This window comes from Dendrobates tinctorius, unplaced genomic scaffold, assembly GCF_039654945.1.
Source record: "Dendrobates tinctorius isolate UK_male_01 unplaced genomic scaffold, ASM3965494v1 ptg000060l, whole genome shotgun sequence".
In the NCBI taxonomy this organism is placed as follows: domain Eukaryota; kingdom Metazoa; phylum Chordata; class Amphibia; order Anura; family Dendrobatidae; genus Dendrobates; species Dendrobates tinctorius.
The window spans coordinates 76,716,806-76,728,145 of NW_027361728.1; the positions used below are offsets into that span (position 1 = coordinate 76,716,806).

General features: G+C 43.9%; 1 long non-coding RNA gene across 1 annotated transcript; it reads left to right on the plus strand.

Moving 5' to 3' along the window:
* The first annotated feature begins 9,084 nt into the window (after positions 1-9,084).
* LOC141092794 (uncharacterized) lies at positions 9,085-10,878 on the plus strand. Its single transcript, XR_012232922.1, has 3 exons — positions 9,085-9,250; positions 9,568-9,801; positions 10,076-10,878. It is a non-coding gene; the product is annotated as an uncharacterized lncRNA (long non-coding RNA).
* Positions 10,879-11,340: the final 462 nt, after the last annotated feature.

Consider the following 11,340-nt stretch of genomic DNA (forward strand, 5'->3'; position numbering starts at 1 on the left):
TGTTTATAGATATCCTGGATTCTTCTATTCCCTTAATAGGACAGTGAAGAACAGTTGATGTTAAATTTCCTTTCTGAGAGAAAACAGATGCAAAATAGGAATTTAAAAGTTCAGCCTTCTCAACATCCTGTCTTACCAGTTTATCATTTTCATCCTGTAAAAATCCTATAGCATCTTTGACTTTTCTTTTACTTTTGACATATCCCCAAAATCCTTTATTATTGCTTTTGACATCTCTTGCAAGCCTCAATTCATTTTCAGCTTTAGAAAATCTGATTTGTGCCCTGCAGGTTCTGCAGACAGCATTATATTCTTCTTTAGATATGCCTCCCTCTTTCCATTTTATAAACATTTTTTTTCTTCCTTTTTAGCATGTGCTTAAGTTCTGTGTTCATCCATCCTGGTTTCCTTAAATGCTTCCTATTCTTCCCTCTTTTCGGAATTGTTAACAACTGTGCTTTGAGAATTTCATTTTTCAAGATTTCCCATCCTTCCTGGACATTTTTGTCTTTAAGGATATCCAGCCATTGGATACCTCCAATTCTCTTTCTGAATCCCTTAAAATCTGCCTTTCTGAAATCTAACCTTGACGTCTGAGTCTTCACAGGTCTTCCTCCTCTAGTTATCCAAAATTCTAAAATAGCATGGTCACTACCTCCTAGGGTCCCAGCCACTTTTACCTCCTCAACCATTTTCTCCCTGTTTATAAGGATTAGATCCAAGGTAGCAGATCCCCTTGTTTTCTCCCCTACCTTTTGGAAGATAAAGTTGTCAGCAAGAGAGGATAACCCGCATGCCCCGAAAAATGGGTACTTATCAGTAGACTCATGACAACAATTATTTACCGCAAGTTCAACTAGAGGTAAGAAGATAACCCAATCCTCCTATAAGACATCTAAGAAAATTCTCAGTTCGCCCAGTAGACTGGGGGTGAAATGCTGAAGAGAACGACAGGTGTATCCCCAAGTGAGTGCAAAACGCCATCCAAAATTTAGAAATAAACTGCACCCCCTTCAGACACAATATTGATAGGGATCCCATGTAATTTTAAAATCTCACTGATGAAAATTTGCGCTATGGTCTTGGCAGTCAGTAAAGCGGGTGGCACAATAAAACGTGACATTTTACTAAATCTATTCACCACCACCAAAATTACAGCATTACCTGCCAACACGGGTAGATCAGTGATAAAATCGACCGATAAATGAGTCCAAGGTCAATTGGTCAATGGTTGGAGGGAAAGAGACAGATGAATATGAGAGGATTTAGGAAGTGCACAGCCACAACAGGAGGCTACATACTCCTATACATCCTTATATACTCCTGACCACCAAAAACACTGAGCAAGAAGATTTGTGGTGGCTTTATTGCCGGGATGTCTGGCCAAGACCGAATCATGATATTCACTAAGAACTCTTAGGAGATTCACAGGTACAAACAGTTTCCCTAACGGACAGGCATCGGAGCATATAGGCGCAATAACCACCCCTTTTTGCAGTATTGGAACTGGCTCACAATTATCTCCACCCCCAGCAAAACAGCGAGATAAGGAATCCACCTTAACCCCTTCACTACCAAGGGTGGTTTGCACGTTGACTCCAAGGCCAATTTTTACAATTCTGGCCACTGTCCCTTTATGAGATAATAACTCTGGAATGCTTCAATGGATCAAAGGCTATTCTGACATTGTTTTCTCATGACATATTGTACTTCACTTTAGTGATAACATTTCCTTGCTATAACTTGTGTTTATTTATGAAAAAAGCGGAAATATGGTGAAAATTTACAAAATTTTGCGATTTCCATACTTTAAATTTTTATGCCCTTAAACCAGAGAGTTACGTGACACAAAATAGTTAATAAATAACATTTCCCACATGTCTACTTTATATCAGCACAATTTTGGAAACAAAATTTTTTTTGTTAGGAAGTTATAAGGGTTAAAATTTGACCAGCTATTTCTCATTTTTACAACAAAATTTCCAAACCATTGTTTTAGGGACCACCTCATATTTGAAGTTACTTTGAGGGGTCTATATGGCAGAAAATACCCAAAAGTGACACCATTCTAAAAACTGCACCCCTCAAGCTACTCAAAACTACATTCAAGAAGATTATTAACCATTCAGGCGCTTCACAGGAGCAAAAGCAACATGGAAGGAAAAAATTAACATTTAACTTTTTAGTCACAAAAATGATCTGTTAGCATCAATTTTTTAATTTTCCCAAGGGTAACAGGAGAAATTGGACCACAAAAGCTGTTGTCCAATTTGTCCTGATTATGTTGATACCCTATATGTGGGGGGGGGACCACTGTTTAGGTGCACGGCAGGGCTCGGAAGGGAAGCAGCGCTGTTTGACTTTTTCAACCTAAAATTGGCTGGAATTGAGATTGGACGCCATGTTGCGTTTGACGAACCCCCAATGTGCCCAAACAGTGGAAACCCCCCACAAGTGACTCCATTTTGGAAACTAGACCCCCTAAGGAAGTTATCTAGATATGTGGTGAGAACTTTGAACCCCCCAGTGTTTCACTAAAGTTTATACTGCCCAGGCGTGAAAATAAAAAATCCTATTTTGTGCCCACAAAAATGATCGTTTAGTCCCCAATTTTTAATTTTCCCAAGCGTAACAGGAGAAATTAGACCCCAAAAGTTGTTGTCCAATTTGTCCTGAGTACGCTGGTACCCAATATGTGGGAGAAAACTACTGTTTGGGCACACGTTGGGGCTCAGAAGGGAAGAAGTGACCCTTTGGAATGTAGACTTTGATGGAATGATCTGCGGGCGTCATGTTCCGTTTGCAGAGCCCCTGATGTGGTTAAACAGAAGAAACCGATTGTTCATTCCCCAAATTTTAATTTTCCCAAGCGTAACAGGATAAATTGGACCCCAAAAGTTGTTGTCCAATTTGTCCTGATTATGCTGGTACCGCATATGTGGGAAAAAACTGTTTAGGCACACATTGGGGATCAGAAGGGAGTGATGTTTTGGAATGCAGACTTAGATGGATTGGTCTGTGGGCGTCATTTTCCATTTGCAGAGCCCCTGATGTGCCTAAACAGTAAAAAAAAAACCCACAAGTGACATTGTTTTGGAAACTAGACCCCCAAGAAACTTATCTAGATGTGCCCCAACTAATCTGTTTCCGGTAAAGTAATTTAGTAGTTCATTGAGGTGTGGTACTTTTTGAAGCAATCCTTCATACACAGGCCAGGTTTTTCGGGGCAGGTGTCGCATTGATAAATGGTGTCCTTGCATATTCTGTTTTTGTAACACACTCAGCACCTTTTTTGCGATTTACCTCTTTTTCCAGTTTGTGGGACCTCCCCCGGGAAATGCTGACCTGGTACAATACGAGCACCTTCAGTTCCGGAAGTTCTGGGGCCCGCTCCTTCCAGAGTGCCAAACATCAGGGCCTTAACTACTACCTCCTGGAACTCAAGGTACGACGCATCGCTGGGGCATGCACATTGTGACAATAGGAATGCGTTGAGCATTGCCAATTGGACGATGTGCACGGCCAGCTTTTTGTACCATGCCTTGGCCTTTCTCAAAGCATTGTACGGTTGGAGGAGTTGATCGGAGCGATCAACACCCTCCATGTTTTTATTGTACCCCAGCACACATTCAGGTTTGTGGACCTGTGTAGAGGTACCCCGTACAGTGCTGAGGGCGCTGCCATCACCGTGTATGGTGGTCACGAGATGGACATCTCTCTTGTCCTTGTACTTGACCACCAGCAGGTGGTCGCTACATTGGGCCCTGCTCTCACCTTTTTGGAGCATCTGCCCAGGTAGCGTCTTCGGGAGGCCTCTCTGATTTTTGTGGACAGTACCGCAAGCTGCGGTACCTCGCGCAAAGAGGGCTTTGTAGACTGGGACACTGGTATAAAAGTTATCAGTGTAGAGGTGATAACCTTTATCCAGCAGTGGGTGCACCAAATCCCACACAATTTTCCCACTCACTCCCAGGTCAGGAGGACACTCAGGTGGTTTAATCCTGGTGTCCTTTCCTTCGTACACTCTAAACCTGTGGGTGTACCCTGAGGTACTCTCACACAGCTTATAGAGTTTGATTCCGTACCTGGCCCCCTTACTGGGCAGGTATTGACGGAATCTGAGCCTGCCCTTAAAATGGTACAAGGACTCATCCACGCAGATGTTCCTTTGGGGCACGTACACTTCAGCAAACTTTTTGTTGAAGTGTTCGATGACAGGCCGAACTTTGAACAGACGGTCAAAGTTGGGGTCATCTCATGCGGGACACTGTGCATTATCGTTATAATGCAGAAACTTGTGGATGGCCTGAAAACGCGTCCGGACCATGACCATTCGGAACACTGGCGTGCTGTATAAAATATCAACACTCCAATATTTCTGAATTTCAGGCTTCTTCAGGATACCCATGTGGAGGACCAGACCCCAAAACTGCGTCATTTCAACTGCGTCCACAGGAGACCAGTTAGTATAGGTTGAACGCGGGTTTTGCTCCAAAAATTGCCGAGCGTACAAATTAGTTTGCTCCACTATGAGGTTAACAAAATCCTTAGAGAAAAAGACTTTGAAAAAGTCAATTTCTGTGAGGCCGGTGGTGTCAAACTTGATTCCTGATTCTGCCACAAAATCAGGAATCAGTGGCTCGTAATTTTTGGGGGGCGAGGTCCACACAGGGTCTGCTGAATCAGCTGCGGGCATGGTGGGTGCTGCCTCATCTTCTGTCCTGGAGCGTCTGCGTGGTGGTTCTACAGGACTCGAGGAGGAAGATGAGGAGGGGGAAGAGGATGAAGAATCCGAAAAATAAAGAAAAGTCGGATCATCATCATCGCTATCAGTGTCGGAGGCAAGGTAAGAATATGCCTCCTCCATTGAATAGCGCTGTTGGGAGGAACGTGATGGACGGGACATTTTTTCGTGTAAATATGGTGATTGGGTGTACTTTATTTATAACTGTGTATGTGGTGGGGGGGCTAGTGATTGGTGCACACTATTCTGTAAGAAAAAGCCAAAAGGAAATAGGGAGCAAAATACCTGTGAAAAAAAGTCTAAAACAGCAGGTCCTAGATATGATAAGTGAACGGCATCACTTATCAAAATTTAGTGGCTGCTGGATGTGTGCACGAGCGAGCACGAATGTTGATCGGTGAACTGCGTCACCGATCAACGCTCGGCGGCTGCGCACGGAGGTGGTGCAAAAGTGGGGTGGAGGGGGGTAAAAATGGAGGGATTGGGGTGGATGAAGAGAGATTGGGCAGGGATCAACAGTTAGGGTTGTAGTTAGGTGGCACAAATGGGGGTGAAAAAAATGAAAAACGGCAGGCACAAGCTTGGATAAGTGACGTGTGTCACTTATCCAACTTTTGCGGCTGCGGGATGTGTGTACGGAAGTGGCGCAAAGGGGGCTAAGGTAAAAAAAGCGAGCATGAGTGTTGATCGGTGAACTACGTCACCGATCAACGCTCGGCGGCTGCGCACGGAGATGGCGCAAAAGTGGGGTGGAGGGGGGTAAAAGGGGGGTAAGAGGGGGTGGAGGGGGGATGGGGGGATGAAGATAGATTGGGCAGGGGATCAGGGATCAATTAACACTTAGTTGTAGTTTTCTTCTTTCTTCTGCAGGGATTGTGATGCTACAAGCTGTGGCACCACAATACCCAGCACAGGAGCTCTTGCTGCGTCCGACCTCTCTGCAGGAATCCTCAGCTAGAGTGAGGAGCCCATCAAACAGGTCAGACAGGTTAGAGGCAGGTCAGGGGCAGGTCACAGAGCGGTCACGTCGCTGCTGTGACCTGTCATTGGTGGGATCGAATGATTACATCGATCCCACCAATCCCTGCTCTGCCTGGTGACCATGGTAACTGCCTAGGATCGGAGCTCACAGCTCCAATTCCTAGGCAGGTCATGGCCAGGTCATCAGCAGGGCACAGAGCGGTCACAGCGTGACCGCAGCTGTGCCCTGTGGCTGGCGCTATCGCCGATCTAATCGATCGCGCCAGCCACTTCCTGCAGGCCCTGCTGGGCCTGTCCTAGGCTCTGGCCTAGGATCGGTGCTATTACAGCACCGATCCGAGCCAGTACCGGCAGGGCACAGTGGCGCTATTGCGCCACTGTGCGCTACGATTGGCGCGATCGATTAGATCGGCGATAGCGCCAATCTGGGTGCTTTTCTCAGTACTCGATCCTAGCCTAGGTTCCTGTTGTTTCAGCCAATCTGATTGGCTGTTCAATTCAGAACAGCCAATCACAGCGCTTCTCTTTGTTTCAGCCAATCACAGCTCACAGAGGGGCGGGCCAGGGCGGAGACTGCCCGGGGTGCCGAGGCCATCTATCCTGAGGTTAGATGGTGTCGGCATTTTAATGCGATCACCTCAACTTAAGTCGCGATGTCGCATTAAAGGGCATGACATAATATTCTGTCCATGGTACTTAGGGCCCAGGTCACATGGACGGAATATTACGTCCAATGAAGGAGAGGGGTTAATGATCTTGTTCCCGAGCCTATATGTAACAAAAAAGTTAAACTTGGTGAAGAACAATATCCATCTTGCCTGTTGAGGCATTCTATGTTTCACAGACTCTAGATACAGTGGGTTCGGAAAGTATTCAGACCCCTTTAAATTTTTCACTCTTTATTTCAATGCAGCCATTTTGTAAATTCAAAAAAGTTCATTTTTTTTCTCATTAATGTACACTCTGCTTCCCATCTTTACTGAAAAAAAAAACAGAAATGTTGAAATTTTTGCAAATTTAAAAAAAAAGAAAAACTGAATTATCACATGGTCATAATTATTCAGACCCTTTTCTCAGCATTGAGTAGAAGCACCCTTTTGAGCTAGTACAGCCATGAGTCTTCTTGGGAATGATGCAACCAGTTTTTCATATGTACAAGGAGGAAACGAGCATGTACACAACAGGGATCACCAGACTGAAGTGAAGTGAAAACGTTATCCTTTATTGTAACAACACTGCACAACACACTGAGAACATTAAAAAACATTAAAAATGCCCAAAAGGCAATGAGAAAAATACACAAAACCCACATAAGGGTTAAAAGGACCCCGCCAAAACCCACCACTGAAGAGGACAATAAGAAATACAGACAAATAAATAACCCTCCAGTCATGAAATGGTGGCTGTATTGATAGAAACAAAATCCCTCAGATACAAATGAATGTATATGAACCAATGCTGCATATATTACAAGGCTGAAGAGAAGCAATATAAAATCCTATTATTTGATGCAAAATCTAAGCTACAGATCTAGAGTGCAAAAGGAAATAACGCCCAATACAACCTGAACCCAGGTAATGGAAACATGCCCCTAGACTAAGTAACCCATCCAGCTGGAGCAGCGTATGGACCATGGACCAAATAATGAGGGAAGTAGTGAGGAAGGCAGGGGCCCACAGATGCCCGACGCGTTACGCCAGGGAACCTGGCTTCATCAGGGGCAGTACCCGGTGTGTGTCACAGCGTCATATAAATACCGTTAAATGATGCTGTTTGTCAGGAATCAGCTGGAGGATATGGGCGTGTTAATCCCCGCAGGACAAGGCCGGCGCATGATGCGGGAGGAAGTGATGTGGAAAAAGATGTTGACTGCAGGGACCAGGTCTAAAAATACAGATAACCTGCAAATTATCAATTTGACCACACACATCTTGACAGAACCTGAAAGGTCTGTTCTACAACGGGGGCTTACTTTTGCCCCCACTAGTATTTTGGATAAATTCACGGTTGTTAAAGATGTGTACCCTTTTTGTCGCCAACTAACATCCAAATTGTTGTATCATCATCCCTCCTCAGCTGACCATCTACCCACTGATGAACGACAAGCTTTGAGAGACCTGCTTGATTTACTTCAGGAGAATGAGGGGACCACCTCAAGAGGAAAGTTCACGGGACGCCTCCCCTCTCAGGCCACCCCTGCACTCTCTCTCTTCCCTGCAGTAAACATCTTTTTCCACAATGTATGCCGGGACATCCAGGACCTCCGTCTTGATGGTAATAGGTAACAGAATTAGAGCAAGCTAGAATACAAAGCTATTTGAGACCTCCAGAATAACAAAGACTTTTTAGTCCGGGAATCGGACAAGGGAGGCAATATAGTTCTATGGCCTAATTCCCTTTACTTACAGGAGGTAAAAAGACAGCTACAGGATACTTCTTGTTACATTCGACTCCCGGCGGATCCAGCAGCTGTATTTAAAGACAAATTGGATTGTTTGATTGGATAAGCTTCAAGACGTGGTATCTTGAGTAAGAAAGAAGTCGAATTCCTGACGACTGAGGACCCCGTTACACCGACTTTTTACCTTTTGCCAAAGGTGCACAAGTCTTTGGTCAACCCCCCAGGTAGGCCCATTGTCTCGGGTATAGGGGGGTTATTTGAAAAACCTTGCATATACCTAGACTATTATTTACAACCATTTGCCATGGCACTTCAATCTTTTGTACGGGACTCGACGCACTTGATTCAACTCCTTGGTGACCTTTGCATTGCACCACATGCTCTTTTGGTCACCTTGGACGTTGAGTCCCTGTATACTAGCATCAGCCATGATTTGGGCCTTGAAGCTGTTTCCTATTTTTTAGAGCAAAAATCTACAGGGGATAGGAACCATGACTTGTTTCTTTTGAATTTATTGCATTTTGTCCTGGATAAAAATTTCTTTGTTTTTGATAGAAATTTTTTTAGACAGATCACTGGGACCGCCATGGGACCACGGTGTGCTCCGTCTTATGCTAATTTGTTTTTGGGGTGGTGGGAAGAGCTTGTTTATAAACACAAGGACTTCCATACACAGTGCTTTCAATGGTTACAATATATTGATGATGTTGTATTCTTTTGGACAGGCTCCGAAGAGAGTTGTAAAAACTTCATCATGGAACTGAATGTTAACCTTCTCAACATCAAGTTGACTTCTAACATCTCCTCTACCTCTGTGGAATTCTTGGACCTTAGACTCACCATTGAGGGTTCGTATATTTCCACAAGTCTATATCGTAAACCAACGGCAACTAATAGCCTTTAACACTACAGCAGTTTCCACCCTAGACACCTTAGAAATGGTATCCCTACAGGACAATTTTTGCGTTTGAGATGCAACTGCAGCAGCACGGTGGAGTTCCATTCTGAGGCCAGGAAATTGACTGATCGTTTTAAAAACCGCGGTTGCCCCAACGAGGTTATTTCCACTGCTTATCAAAGAGCGGCCAGGAGTACACATTCTGAACTACTTCAAAGAAAGACAGGTGAGTTGGTCAGACCCCTGGGCATCATCACTACTTTCAACAATCAGTGGCAGGATATCCGTACAATATTGAACCGCAGTTGGGGCATTTTATTGAGTGAACCAAAACTGGCCCCCTATATCTCACCCATTCCAAATTTGATAGCTAGGCGTGCCAGGAATTTGAAGGACCGGCTCTGTCATAGCCATTTTGTTCGTCCAATGGTAAGATTGAATAGAGGGACCAGGATCTATGTCACTTACCCCTGCGGGAATTGTAATGTGTGCCAACTGATGGTTGCCCAGGATGGCTTTACACTCTCTGTCTTTCCATTTCAGATCAAACCGAGTAGGACCTTCTTCAATTGCAAGACACGGAATTTGGTCTATGCTCTAATCTGCAATTGTCCACGGGTATATGTGGGACAGACGACACAAGAGCTTCGTCGCAGGGTACAACAACATATTTCAAATGCTTCCACAGCGAAGAAGGATTTGAAAAAAGGAAAGAGTATTTCATCGGTAGCATCTCATTTTCTGGATGTCCATCAGGGACGAATTATGCGCTTGAAGGTAATGGGCCTTGAGCTGGTATTGGAAAACATCAGAGGGGGGATTTGGCTAAAAAACTTCTCAGATGTGAATCAAAATGGATCCACAATCTTAAAAGCCTCACCCCCCCAAGGGCTTAATGAAGAGCTCCTTTTTACCGGATTTTATAAACAGCTCTAAACCTCCCCCCCTTTTTTGACTATCACCATTTGTGTTTCACTTATATGGGTTGATTATCCGTATACTTTCATGTATCGCCTTTTTTTACATCTCCTTTCTCTCCTTTTTTTCCCAGATGTTGTCTTAGGCTATATCCCGTGAATATTCTTCTTGAAAATCCACATCAGATTCCGGCATTTATGAAGAAATAAGTTCTCCTTCAGGTCGCCACACATTCAGCATGAAGAGAATCTCCTGTTTTTTTATTTTTTGTTTTACCAGACCATTTTTCATTTATATTTGGGTTTGTGTATGATTTTTCAGTTTCTAACCGGGGTCTGTTATTATAGCCATTTATTGTTATGATATAATATCATTGATGTTTTTGCAGATGTACTGTGTGTCTATACATATAAAAAATTCTCTTTTTTCTTATTATATATTTTCTTCTGACATATTGACTTGTTGCCCTCTTGATCTTTTAAGCATTTGGGTATTTCCTTACTTCATGGCAGATGAACTAGTTTCTATCTGTCTTAAAAAGCCATGTTTTTTTTCTATTTTGGATATTTTAGTATGTTTCTAATATACCTGATTTTTGCGTGGACAGGCCTTGATAAGCTGTTGTTATTTATATGGGTTATAACTAGCACGTCCTAAATGAGGGTTCTATCTCTTTCAAGTTTGCTGCTATGGTTGCTCTTCTATTTTGGGCATGAGTCATGCTCAGTACATTCGGTTTCTTGCTATTCCTTTCATGTGCCCTTTCTCTCTTATGTACTAAGTCTGGATGCATCTTTACTGCGCATGAGCGAACCGTCTGTGTTTTCTAAAGGCCGGATCTTTAGGATGTGCGCTGACTGGCGCATGCGCTATTGAATATGCCATCAGCCATCTTGGTACACCCCGGCGATGCCTTCAATGCCGACCTTGAGCCTGCGCAGACATAGGACTAACATCACTTCCTCCCACGTCATGCGCCGGCCTTGTCCTGTGGGGATTAATATGCCCATATCCTCCAGCTGATTCCTGACAAACAGTATCATTTAACGGTATTTATATGACGCTGGGACACACAACGGGTACTGCCCCTGATGAAGCCAGGTTCCCTGGCGTAACGCATCAGGCATCTGTGTGCCCCTGCCTCCCTCACTGCTTCCCTCATTATTTGGTCGATACGCTGCTCCAGCTGGATGGGTTACTTGGTCTAGGGGCATGTTTCCATTACCTGGGTTCAGGTTGTATTGGGCGTTATTTCCTTTTGCACTCTAGATCTGTAGCTTAGATTTTGCATCAAATAATAGGAATTCTTATTGCTTCTCTTCAGCCTTGTAATATATGCAGCATTGGTTCATATGCATTCATTTGTATCTGAGCGATTTTGTTTCTATCAATTCAGCC